The 13,044-nt window shown below is 46.2% G+C and overlaps 2 protein-coding genes across 3 annotated transcripts in view; one reads left to right on the top strand and one right to left on the bottom strand.

Annotated features, from left to right (window-relative positions):
• LOC134346925 (vigilin-like) overlaps window positions 1-5,281 on the bottom strand; it is a 269,588-nt gene extending 264,307 nt beyond the window's left edge. Inside the window, exon 1 of the mRNA XM_063048789.1 lies at window positions 5,175-5,281. The gene's annotated coding sequence lies outside the window, so the exon portion shown is untranslated. The remainder of the gene's footprint in view (window positions 1-5,174) is intronic.
• Window positions 5,282-5,409: 128 nt separating this feature from the next.
• Window positions 5,410-13,044, top strand: part of arhgef15b (Rho guanine nucleotide exchange factor 15b) — a 93,604-nt gene continuing 85,969 nt past the window's right edge. Inside the window, exon 1 of one of the 2 annotated variants that reach the window (XM_063048793.1) lies at window positions 5,410-5,614. The gene's annotated coding sequence lies outside the window, so the exon portion shown is untranslated. Of the gene's footprint in view, window positions 5,615-5,837; window positions 6,177-13,044 lie in introns of those variants that run through there. The other variant, XM_063048794.1, reaches the window with a different exon arrangement.

The raw sequence follows: 13,044 nt of genomic DNA, 5'->3' as shown, positions 1-13,044 counted from the left end.
ACCCATGTGGTCACGGGGAGAACGTATAAACTGCTTATAGCTGGCACCAGAAGCAAACCCTGACACCCCGGGCTGTAATAGCATCGCGCTGTCTGCTACACTACCATTGAATGTTGTAGCAGGCTTGAGAGGCTGAATGGTCTTCTCCAGGACACTTTGTTGTAATGTAAACAAAGCCACCAGAGAGACACTGAACCTAGTGGATACGGAAGTGTTTTATACAACAAAATGAGACACTGTCTGAGGAAGAGGCCTCTTCGACCCAATATTATATGACATTTTATATGTTAAAGATCAAAGGTAACAGCAGGACAATTCTATAGTTACAATGTATCTACAATGCTTCCTTTGAATTACATATAGTTTTCACACACCTCCTTCTTCTTCGCACCCACACTCTAGACACCCAAAGTGAATGTTAATCAGCACTGTCTAGTTTTCAACCAACTGGTGTCCTCAGCCCCAGGAAAACTGTTTTTCAGAGCTGCATTTTAAAATTAATCTACAATCCAAGACTAAGACAACTGCACTACTCCAAAGAGCACTATATGAGATCAATTTTACCCTCGGCCATTAGGCTCTATAAAGGGTCAACTTATAGCCAGGGAAGTGATGATCCACTCCTGTTAGACTGTTGGTGGTAACTTATTTTTATTTATTCTTCTTTCTTCTTGTCATGGTCCGGTCCGTGAAATCTGCATTCTGGTTCACAGTCTGGTCCGTGGCCTCCGGACTCCAGGTCTTCCAGTTGTCCCTTGTTTCAGTTGGGCTTAATCATAGGCACCTGATGCTCATCTTGCAGCTGGGAATATAAGTGGCCCTGGGTTCGAGTGTGGTTCCTGGTTTGTCTCGTCAGTATCCCATCCTCGCCTCTGTGGGGTAAGTCAGGCCATCTTTGCCGTTACCCTGCGGTTGGATCTGTCCCTTCCTGTCCTTGCCTCCATTGGGTAAGCCAGGCCATCTTTGCCGTTACCCTGAGGCTGGACTGTTCCCTTCCCTTCCCCTTCCTTCTGAAGCCTTGCCTGCAACCTTGACAAGTTCAACCACCGGAGCGAGACCAGAGCCTTGCTGTGTCAAGATAAGGCACTGTCTATCATTGAGTTGGAACTGCCTCTGTGCCCACACCTTTGCTAGGTAGGTCAGGCTGTTTGCCACTACCTAGTGTTGAGAACTGTCTCGTCGTGTTCAACATTCTGTGTAGAGTCCTGGCCCCAAGTCCGGTTCCCAAAGAGGGGTCCTGGCTCAGTGTTCCGTGTCCCTGTGTTCCTGTCTCTCAAGTCCAAGGCTCTGTGTTCCCATGCTCTAGACCGGGGTTCTGTGTTCCTGTCCTCCCCAAGACCAGGGCTCTGTGTTCTGCGTTCCTGTCGTCCAAGGCTCGGCTGTTCCTGAGTACCAAGTCAAGGCTTCATGTTCTCGCCCTGTGCTGGAGTTCCCTTGCCCTGCGCTGGAGTTCCCTCACCCTGCCCAGGAGTGTCTCGTTCTGTCCTGTAGCCTCACCTAGTCCTGTCTCCCAAGACCAAGTCATGTCTTCACCTAGTTCCGGAGTCCGAGTCCCAGTCAAGACCCAGGTTCTGGGTCCTTGTCCAGTCTCTGGCTCAGAGTCTGAACCCAAGCCTCATCATGTCCTCACCTAGAAGAACCCAAGCCTCAAGGAACCCAAGCCACGAAGAACCCAAGCCTCGAGGAACCCAGGCCATGTCTAGTCCTGTAGCCAAGTCATGTCTTCGACTAGTTCCAGGCTCTGAGCCCGAGTCAAGACCCAGGTTCTGGGTCTTTGTCCAATCTCTGGCTCGGAATCCAACCCGGGCTCCTAGTTCCCAGTTCCTAGTCCTGGTCCCGCTTGCCTAGCCAATGTCCCAGCCCAAGTCTGTGTTCTTGTCCTAGCTCTCTAGTCAAGTCCGTTCCTAGTACTTCAGTGTCTGTGTCTTGCATTTGGGTCCGCTCCCAGCGCCCCCCCCCCCGCCATATGACTCTTCTCTTCTAATATTGTACTTGTAGTGCTACTGTGACACTGGGATTTCCTTTGGGATCAATAAAGTATCTACCTATGTTCATGCCTGAAGAACGGCTGTTGTTGAATTTAATTATTGGTTATATATCCTAACTCCAGAATACGGCCTAATGCACACAAGAACAAAGCTCCTGGTTTCTTTGCTCATCTGTGTGTTGTTTTCACAGGTACATCATAGAGGGATCAGAAATGGAGAGAGTGAGCAATTTCAAGACCTCTGAGGATCTGATATGGCACCAACATGTCGATGCAGCTACAAAGAAGGCAAGATAGTGGCTATACTTCATTAGGAGCTTGAGGAAATTTTGATTCGTCATCTAAAGCTTCTACAGATGTACTGCAGAGAGTGTTCCAACAAGTTGCATTACTGTCTGGTGCGGAGGGGGGCGCTGCTGCACAGCATTGAAAGAAGCTACAGAAAGTTATAAAATCAGTCAGCTCTATCATAGTATCCAAGATAACTTCAAGTAGCAGTGCCTCGGAAAGGCCGTGTCCATTATTAAAGATCCCCCACCACCCAGGACATGCCCTCTCCTCATTGTTACCAGCAGGAGGTACAGTGATTCAGGAACAGCTTCTTCCCCTCTGCTATCCGATTTCTGAATGGGCATTGAACCCATAAACGCTACCTCACTTTGTAAAATCATTTCTGCGTTTACACTATTTCTGATTTAACCATTTAATATACATATACCCACTTAATGTATATGATTAATTTATTTTTTCTATATTATCATGTATTGTACTGCTGCTTCTAAGTTAACAAATTTCACAACCTTTGCCAGTGATACTAAACTTAATTCAGATTCTGAGGTACTACACAATTATGAAGCAAATTGCATCCAGTACAAGGTAGTCATGCCTTACAGGGTTATTAGTCACATCTTTGCTTGGAATCCTCAGATAAGCTGTGACATGTTTCCTTTTACTGCGCGGATACTCCACCTCCTGGATGCATTTACTCTCTTCCTCTCTACACATTGATCATATCTGCTGTCAAATCTCAAACAGCCTCACACCTATTCCTATCGAAAGCAAACAATATGATTCACTTCAGTTAGATCAGGTGCTGGGAAGTGAGGTTAGCAGAGATGGGTCCTTAATATTTGGCATGGACACAATGGAGCAAAGAATCTATTTCCATACTGTGTACTATTCCTCTTCCCTAATAGAGGAAATCAGAATCAGGCTTATTATCATTGACACGTCATGAAATTTGTGCTAACAGTACTGTGCAAGACATTAACAAAATTACTAACACAAGATTCCATTTCTTTCTCTCACCTTATCTCCTTACCTGCCCATCATCTCTCTCTGGTCCTCCTCTCCCTTCCTTTTCTTCCATGGTCTTCTATCCTCTCCTATCAGATTCTCCCTTCTCCAGCCCTTGATCTCTTTCAACAATCAACTTCCCAGCTCTTTACCTCACCCCTCCCCCTTTCCCAGTTTCAGCTATCACCTACCCCTCCTGCCACCCTCTTGCTCTAAAGGGTTTTGGTCCGGAATGTCAACTGTTTACTCTTTTCCATAGATTCTGCCTGGCCTGCTGAGTTCCTCCAGCATTTTGTGTGTGTTGCTTTGGATTTCCAGCATCTGCAGATTTCTTCGTGTTTGGGTTATTTTCTAGACTCGGAGAGTAAATACTGCAAGGAACAGACCCTTAGGCCAGGCAAACTTGACCAGGACTCCACACCTGTCCCATTTGCTTGCCTGCATTTGACCATATCTCTCTGAACCTTTCCAACCATGCATCTGTCTAAGCATCTTTTAATTGTATCTGCCAACCAAAAATATCTTCTTAGCATTGTGTTTTTATTGATCCAGAGGAATTAAGAGCAAGGAGATAAACTGGTCTTTAATTGACTGGTGGGTTTACAAGAGATTCTGCAGACACTGGACATCTACAGTAACGCTCACAACTTGCAGAAGGAACTCAGAAGATCTATCTTTCTATCTACATTTATTTATCTATCAATTTATTGTAACTTTACATAATTTTATACCAAATGCTAGAGGAACTCAACAGATCAGCCAGCATCCATGATGAGGAATATACAGTCAACATTTCAGACTGAGGGTCTCCAGCAAGTTGTGTATGTTGCTCTGGATTTCCAGCATCTGCAGAATCTCTTGTGTTAGTACAAAGATGAGAAAACCTGCAGAAAATCCAAGCAACACTCACAAAATGCTGAAGGATCTCAGCAGGCCAGGAGGCATCTTTGGAAAAGAGTAAACAGTCGATGTTTCTGGCCCAAGGACTGGAAAGGAAGGTGAGAAGTTGAGGGAGGGTTGGAAGAAGTACAGGGTGGCAGATGATAGGTAAAAATGGGAGAGGGGGAGAGGTGAACTGAAGAGCTGGGAAGTCGATTGGTGAAAACAATAAAGGGCTGGTGAAGGGCAATCTGATAGAAGCGTACAGAAGGCCATGGAAGAAAGGGAAGGTGGAGGAGCACCAGAGGGAGGTGATGGGCTGGTAAGGAGAGAAGATGAGAGAGGGAAATGGGAATAGGGAATGGCGAAGCAGGGTGGGGCATTACCAGATGTTCGAGAAATCGATGTTCATGCCATCAAGTTGGAGGCTACCCAGACAGAATATAAGGTGTTGCTCCTCCAACCTCAGTGTGGCCTCAATCTGAAGTAGAGGAGGCAATGGACTGACAAGTCGGAATGGGAAGTGGAATTGAAATGGGTGACCACCAGAAAATCCCGCTTTTGTGTCGGACGGAGTGAAGGTGCTCAGCGAAGTGGTCTCCCAATTTGCATCAGGTCTCACTGGTATATAGGAGGCCACACCAGGAGCACAGGATGGAGTGGATAACCCCAACAGACTGGGAGGTGAAGTGTTGCCTTACCTGGAAGGACTGTTTGGGACCCTGAATGGCAGTGAGGGAGGAGGTGTGGGGGCAGGTGTAGCCTATGCCATCTGCCACCTTGTACTTCTTCTTCCTCCTCTCCACCCCCCCACCATCTTCTTTCTCTGACTTCTCCCCTTCCTTTCCAGTCCTGAAGAAGGGTCTCTGTCCGAAACGTCAACAGTCTAATCATTTCCATAGATGCTGTCTGACCTGCTGAGTTCCTCCAGCATCTTGTGTGTGTCACTTTAGAGAGAAAAAACAGCGATCCACAGGACTGGGATGAGAAATCCGTCGAATTCCACACTTACGCACAGACGGCGCCGAAGGTCGGGGTCGGACCGTGGTCGCCGGCGCTGCAGCAGCTCTATACGCTAAGCCACCTGAACAATAGCGTTCTTCTCAAAGCTGTGAGCCACCCGGCAATAATTTACTCTCTCAGACAGACATCACATGGTCAGGGTGTGTGCGGTGCACTTCGCTTTGCTAATAACACACCTCCCTTTCCAGAGCGGAGTAAAAGGGCTAAACTGAAACGGGGCGCTTACGCCACAGACTTCCTCCTGAATTCAAGTCCTTCTAAAATACGTAAAAGAAAAGAACCACACCAGTTCCCACAGAATCTCACTTCCTCTCATTGATCAAGGAAAGGGGATACGCTGGTTTAAGGGGAAATGGTTGTGTTTTTAAAGAAGAACCCGGTCTGTTTGTACTGCAGCGAGTTTCAGACTCTGGGAACGAATGCGGGGAGGTAGGAAGGAATTTTGATTTCGTTTTTCCTTTCGAGCCTGCTTCTCTTCAGGGCTATTTAACGATGGGGTGGGACTGACTAAACTTTCCCCAACACAGATGGATTGAAGTTGCATCATTTGTAAAGTTACTTTGTGGGGGCTTGAGTGTTTTGTTTTGCAAAGTGGTCCTTGGAAGTGCGAGATTAATTGCGAACTGTCTGTCTGAATCTTTGGGTTTTCTCTGGGGAGGAATTGTTTCAATCACGCTCGGACTTGTCCCAGTTCTGGCAGCACTCAGTGCCAAGGGGGTTGCTTAAAGTGTCCCGCTTGCCAAAAGGAGTGAATGTTTTCGCCCACAGCCTCCTTTTTCCCGATTCCCGCCTTGATGAAGTCCGGGCCGGCTACTAAACTCAGCTTTAAGCGAGTCCACATTTCACCGGGAGATGGGCCGGAAGAACGTGGGGGCGGCTGTCCAAGGAGTTAAAGCTAATCAAATTGTTTGTCAGCTGGACGGGAGATTGTATTCGGCAGCAGGGGCGGGGAGTCGCCGGGTCTCCCAGATGAGTCGCTGCTGAGATGGAGGTGACACGTCGGGGGCTCGGTGTTTCCTGAGGAGGGAGCATGGGTGTTTGAGGAATGGAGGGAGTGCGCACATTTGAGGAGGGGTGGGACGGGGGGGGGAGCGCGCGCACTTAAGGAGGAGTTGGGGCCGGTGAAGCGCGCGCACTTGTGGAGGGTGGGGGTGCGCGCACTTGAGTTGTGAGGGTTCAGAATGAAGAGTTTTGTGTTGAGTTGGATGTTGGGGAGACGTGGGTGTTGACAGGTGGGGGTCCCAGCAGAGCTTTACGTATCCCTCACTGCAATCTAGACTGCACCACCATTTATTGCCCATCCCTCATCTGCCCCTTGAGAAGGTGGGTGTTGAGAGAGTAAGTCTCCTCCTTCAAGCAGCGCAGTCCTTCTGGTGAAGGGGCTCCCTCTAAGCTGTTCCAGGATTCAGAACCATCCATGGTCAAGGAATGGCGACAGATCTACAGCTCACTAACACCAGAAAATCTGCAGATGCTGCAAATCCCAAGCCACCGACATCAAATGCTGGAGGAACTCAGCAGGTCAGGCAGCATCTATGGAAAAGAGTGAACAGTGGGAGTTTTGGGCTGAGGCCCTTCATCAGGACTAGAAAGGAAGGACGAAGCCACAATAAGAAGGTGGGGGAGAAGAGGAGGAAGTACAAGGTGGCAGGTGATGGGTGAAACCAGGAGAGGGGGAGGGGTGAAGTAAAGAGCTGCCAAGTTGATTGGTGAAAGAGATAGGGGGCTGAAGAAGGAGCAGTCTGAAAGGAGAGGACAGAAGACCATGGAAGAAAGGGGAGGGGTGGAGCATCACGGGGAGTTGATGGGCAGGTAAGAAAAGTGAGTGAGGGAAACAGGAATAGGGAATGGTGAAGGGAGTGTGGGGCCCTTGCCAGAAGTTGGAGAAATCGATGTTCATGCCATCAGGTTGGAGGCTACCCAATGGAATATAAGGTCTGGCCCCTCTAACCTGAGTGTGCCCTGACTGTGGCAGTAGAGGAGGCCTTGGACTGACAGATTTCTAGGTCAGTGCGGTGATGAACCTGTAGGTGGTGGTGTTCTTCTGCTGCCCTTGTCCCAGAAGGTGCTGTTAGGTTACCCCAGTGAGTAGCCAGTATGAATATTGTAGGTAGGCACCCTAGTGGTGGAGATGGTGAACATTTAGGGAAGCAGTTGTATGTATCACCTTGAGCAACGCACACAAAATGCTGGAAGAACTCAGCAGGTCAGGCAGCACCTATGGAGGGGAAACTGAGACCCTCCTTCAGGACTGATGAAGTGTCATCTGTTTATGTCCCTCCATAGACGTTGCCTGACCTGTTGAGTTCCTTCAGCATTGTGTGTGTTTTGCTCAAGATTTCCAGCATCTGCAGAATCTCCTGTGTCAGGCTGTGCTTTCTTCTCAGTGTTGTCCTTGGGCAGGAGGTACAGGATAGGTTCTTGATTAGTAAAGGCATGAAAAGATACAGGGAGAAGGCAGGAGAAGAGTTCAGAGGGAAAATATATTTACCATCCAGGCCATGCTCTGTTCTCACTACTACCATCAGGCAGGAGGGAGAGGAATCTTGGGTCCCACCAAGTTCAGAAACAGTTACTGCCCCTCAACGATCAGGCTCTTGAACAAAGGGGGATAACTACACTGACTTGCCCATCCATTGAGATGTTATAGTCATAGTCATACTTTATTGATCCCAGGGGAAATTGGTTTTTGTTACAGTTGCACCATAAATAATTAAATAGTAATAAAACCATAAATAGTTAAATAGTAATATGTAAATTATGCCAGGAAATAAGTTCAGGACCAGCCTAATGGCTCAGGGTGTCTGACCCTCCAAGGGAGGAGTTGTAAAGTTTGATGGCCAGAGGCAGGAATGACTTCCTATGATGCTCTGTGTTCCCACAAGCAATGATCTCACATTAATGACTCTTTAGCTAATCTTCTTGTTATTTATTGCTTTTTTATATTTGCATTTGCACAGTTTGTTATCTTCTGCACTCTGTGGATGATCTTTCATTGACCCTGTTATAGTCACTATTCTATAGATTTGCTGAGTATGCCCACATAAATTGAATCTCAGAGTTATATATGGTGATAGATATGTACTCTGATATCAAAATTTACTTGGAACTTTTCATTGTCTCAGAGCTATCTATTTTTTCCTAGTCTTTGAGTGTAGTTTATCATTGATCCTATTGCATTTCTCTTTTCTACTGTGAATGCCTGCAAGAAAATGAATCTCATGGTAGTATATAGTGACAGATAAGTACTTTGATAAATTTACTTTGAACATGTCCCAGAATGGTGTTGACTCATCCAGCCAACTACCTCATATTCTTTCCCACTCCTGACTCATCCCTTGAAAATAGCAGAACTGAATAGGAGGTGAATCGCTCTCCACAGGACATCTGAGCCACAAGCTGCTCTCCTGACCATATTGCACGTGCGTGTGTGTGTGTGTGTGTGTGTTTCAGATGTGTCAGTGGTGATCTCAATAATACCATTCAATGGTCTGATCATTCAATTTAGTATCAGTGTATGTATACAGTATACATCCTGAAATTCTTACTCTTCCCAGACATCCATGAAACAGAAGAAAAACTCCAAAGAATGAATGACAGGAAAATGTTAGAACCCCAAAAGCCCCCCTCCCATGCACAAGTACCAGCAAGAGCATCAACCATCCCCCTCCCCCCAGTTGCTCCAGCATAGCATCGACGCCTCCTCCCCACCACCCACCACGCAAGCGATAGCAAAGCCACCAGAGAACATGATCTAGAGTCCATCAAAAAGTACTGTCCATTCTAACACCTAGACATCCCCAGTTCTCACCTTTATGGACGGAAGGTCACTGAGGTGATAAAGTCATAGAGCACTGCAGCACAGAACCAGGCCTTTCAGCCCATCCAGTCTGTGCTGGACCATTATTCTGCCTAGTCCCATTGATCTGCACCTGGACCATAACCTTCCATACTACTCCTGTCCATGTACCTATCCAGACGACTTTTAAATGTTGCAATCAACCCACGTTCAGCGCTGCCACTGGCAGCTCGTTCTACTCTCTGAGTGAAGAAGTTTCCCCTCTGGTTAGGTGAGACTAGAATTAGAGGTGAAAGGTGAAATATTTGAAGGGGGAATATGAGGGAAATCTTCTTCACTCAGAGGATGGTGAGAGTGGAATGAGCTGCCAGTGGAAATAGTAGATGTGGGTTTGATTGCAACATTTAAGAGAAGTTCGGATAAGTACGTGGACAAGAGGTGTTTAGGTGTGGGTTCATCAGGACTGGAAAGGAAAGGGGCATAAGCCAGGATAAGAAGTTGGTAGGAGGATAAGGATGCTGACAGGTGACACATGAGACCTGGTGAGGGGGCATCAATTTAACTTAATTGATGTGCCAAAGGAAGCATTGTTTCTGGATGCAGCATTGCTGGTCTGGCAACTGCTGTGCCCAAGACTGCAGGAAACAGCAGGGTGCCATCAAGGAGATGCATCAAGAAGGCATAATCCATCATTAAGGACCTTTGTAACCCAGGACATGTCCTTTTCTCATTACTACCAGGAATCTGAAGACCCATACTATACACTTTAGGAACAGCATCTTCCTGTCCGCTATCAGATTTCTGAAAGGCTCATGAACACTACCTCAGTATTTTGCTCTCTTTGTACTACTTATTTATTTTTAATATTCATTCTACCTTATGGTAGTAATGTCTTGCACTGTACTGCTACTGTAAAACAACAAATTTAATTACATATGTTAGTGATAATAAACCTGATTTTGATCTAACCTGTACCCAACATATCGATGCAGCTACAAAGGCATGACAGCACCTATATTTCCTTAGGGGTTTGAGGAGATTTAGTATGGCTCCAAAAACACTTGCAAATTTCAACAGGGTACTGTGGAGAGCATTCTGACTGGCTGCATCACCATCTGGTATGGGGCGGGGGGGTGGCTACTGAACAGGATCAAAGTAACCTGCAAAGAGTTGTAAACTTAGTCAGTTCCATCATAGGCACTCACCTCCGTAGTATCCAGAACATAGAGGAGTGATGCCTCAAAAAGGCTGTGTCCACCAGTAAGGACCCCCATCATCCAGGACATGCCTTGTTCTCATTGCTACCATCAGGAAGGAGGTACAGGAGCCTGAAGGCACACACACAGTGATTCAGGAACAGCTTCTTCCCCTCTGCCATCTGATTTCTAATTAGCCGTTGAACCCATGTGTGGTAAACCATGTATATATGTTGTAACTCGGTTACCTGTCTGGACACACACCTCTGCTGACTGCCCCTGTGGCTCCTCCCACAGAGTCCTGTATAAAGGTGTTGGCCTTGCCCCTCTCCCTCAGTCCGGGACAGACACTCACTGTGGAGGTCGTATTGTACAGCGAATAAAAGCCTTTCAGTATTTTACCAAACCTCAGTCTTTTGGAGTAATTGAAGGTGCTTCACCATGAACACAACCTCACTACTTTTTTCTATCTTTACACTTCTTATTTAATTTAACTTTTAAAAAAAATATATATTTACTGAAATTCTTTTTTTTCATTTATTATGTACTGCATTGTACTGCTGGCACAAAGACATCAAATTTCATGACCTGTGCTGGTGATATTAGATCTGATCCACATTCTGATCTCAGCACCGATTCTAACCCTAAACCTACAGTACGCCTTCCATTTTTAGAATCTCCTACCCATCGAAATGAGTGTGACCAATCAGCTCATGAGTTTCTAAACCACTATAAAGCCACCCCTCAGCCTCATGTGCTCCAGGGAAAGAAGCCCCACTCTTGTCAAACTTCAAAGTAAATTTATTATCAAAGTATGTATATGTTACTAAATACTACCTTGAGATTAAATTTCTTGCAGGCTTTCACAGGAAAATAATGCAATACAATAGAATTTATGACAAAGTATACATAAAGAGTGACAAACAAAATAAGACGAATTATTTAAATACTAAAAATAAATAATAATACAAAAACATGAGTTGTAGAAAGTGAGTCTGTAGGTTATGGAATCAGTTCAGAGTACTGGTGAGTGAGGTTATCCACCCTGGTTCAGGAGCCTGATTGTTGTAGAGTAATAACTGTTCCTGATCCTGGTGGTGTGGGACCTAAGGCTCCTGTACCACTTGCCTGATGGTAGTAGTGAGAAGAGAGCATGGCCAGGATGGTGGGGCGTCCTTGATGATGGATTCTTCTTTAGTGTGGCACCGCTCCTTGTAAAGGTGCTCAATGCTGGGAACGGCCATTCCTGGACATTGCTGTTTCCATACCAGCCCATGATGTAACCAGTTAGGATACAATCCACTGTGCATCTATAGAAGTTGACAAAGTTTTAGGTAACATGGTGAATCTGCGCAAGCTTGTAAGAACGTAGAGGTGCTGCCCTGCTTTCTTTGTCGTGACACTTGTGTGCGGGTTCCAGGACAGGTCCACTGCATCCTCTCCACATCCACTCCATCTTGGCCTTTCAGTATTCGATAGGTTTTCATGAGACCCACATTCTTCTAAACTCCAGCAAGTAGAGGCCCAGGGCCATCAAGTGCACCTCATACATTAACTATCCATTCCCTGGATCATTCTCAAGAACCTCCTCTGGACCCTCTCCGATGCCAGAACATCTTTTCTGAGATAAGGGGCCCAAAACTGCTCGCCATATTCCAAGTGCCATCTGACTAATGCCTTATAAAGCCTCCTTGTGGCTATGCTCCTTGTAAGTCTGCTCAGTGGTGAGTAGGGCTTTGCTTGTGACGGACTGGACTGTATCCAACACTTTCTGTGTCTGGACACTGGTGTTTCCATTCCAGGCCATGATGCAACCAGTTCAGATACATTCCAGTGTCCATCTATAGAACTTTGTCAAAGTTTTAGATGACGTGCCGAATCTTTGCAAACTTTTAAGGAAGTAGAGGTGCTGTATGTCTTCTTTGTAATGGTATTTTTATGCTGGGCCCAGGAGAAAATCAAAGTACATTTATTATCGAAACATGTGTACTTTATACAACCTTGAGATTTGTCTCCTCACAGACAGCCACGAAACAAACAAACCCAACGGAATCGGTTTTTAAAAAAGGTCGCCAAAGACCCGATGTGCAGGAAAAAGACCCAAATCATGTAAAGAACTGAAGTTCATAAAAGCGAGTTCACAGCCACAAAGCCAGTCATCACACTGCAGCTGATCCAGGAGCCGATTAGTTGCAGACCACGGCCTCAGTTCAGCACAGAGTCGAGTAAACCTCATGGAGCAAGCTGAACTGGCCCATCCCTCGCTTCTAGCCCCGACACCCTGACCTTTTCAATCTGGCCCAGCACTTAAATTGTACAATGGGGTCATTCACTGATAAGAATTTAAAGTTACTGACACTCCCCACCACCAAACCCCTCATGACAACTGGCTCCTGGACCTCTGGCTTCTTTCTCCCAGTCTCTCCTTGTAAGTTAGGCCCTTCAGTCTTGCTAATCTTTCCTGCATCCTTTCCAATGAATTGACGTCCTTCCTGTAACTCAGCAGCCAGAACTCTACGTCCTGCGGTCTCACCAGCATCCTGTACAGTCATTCCAGCTCTTGTACTGTTACATCCTGACGCATGAATAGGTCGCCTGGAAAGTAGGTGGTGAATGGTATCTCTGTGAGATAGCACAGAGACGATGGGACAAATGGCCTTCCCTACGTTTTGAGACACGTAATGTTGAGACTTTATAAAGAACTAGTGAGGTCTCGCTTGGAGTATTGTGAGCTGTTTTTGGGCCCCTTAGAAAGGATGAGCTAATCTTGTAGAGAGTTCAAAAGAGGTTAAAGAAAATGATTCCAGGATTGAACAGTTTGTCATCTGAAGAGCATTTGATGGCTCTGAGCCTGTATTTACTAG

This window comes from Mobula hypostoma, chromosome 5, assembly GCF_963921235.1.
Source record: "Mobula hypostoma chromosome 5, sMobHyp1.1, whole genome shotgun sequence".
In the NCBI taxonomy this organism is placed as follows: domain Eukaryota; kingdom Metazoa; phylum Chordata; class Chondrichthyes; order Myliobatiformes; family Myliobatidae; genus Mobula; species Mobula hypostoma.
The sequence above is the reverse complement of the archived record's forward strand: the minus strand, read 5'-3'. Positions and strand labels throughout refer to the sequence as shown.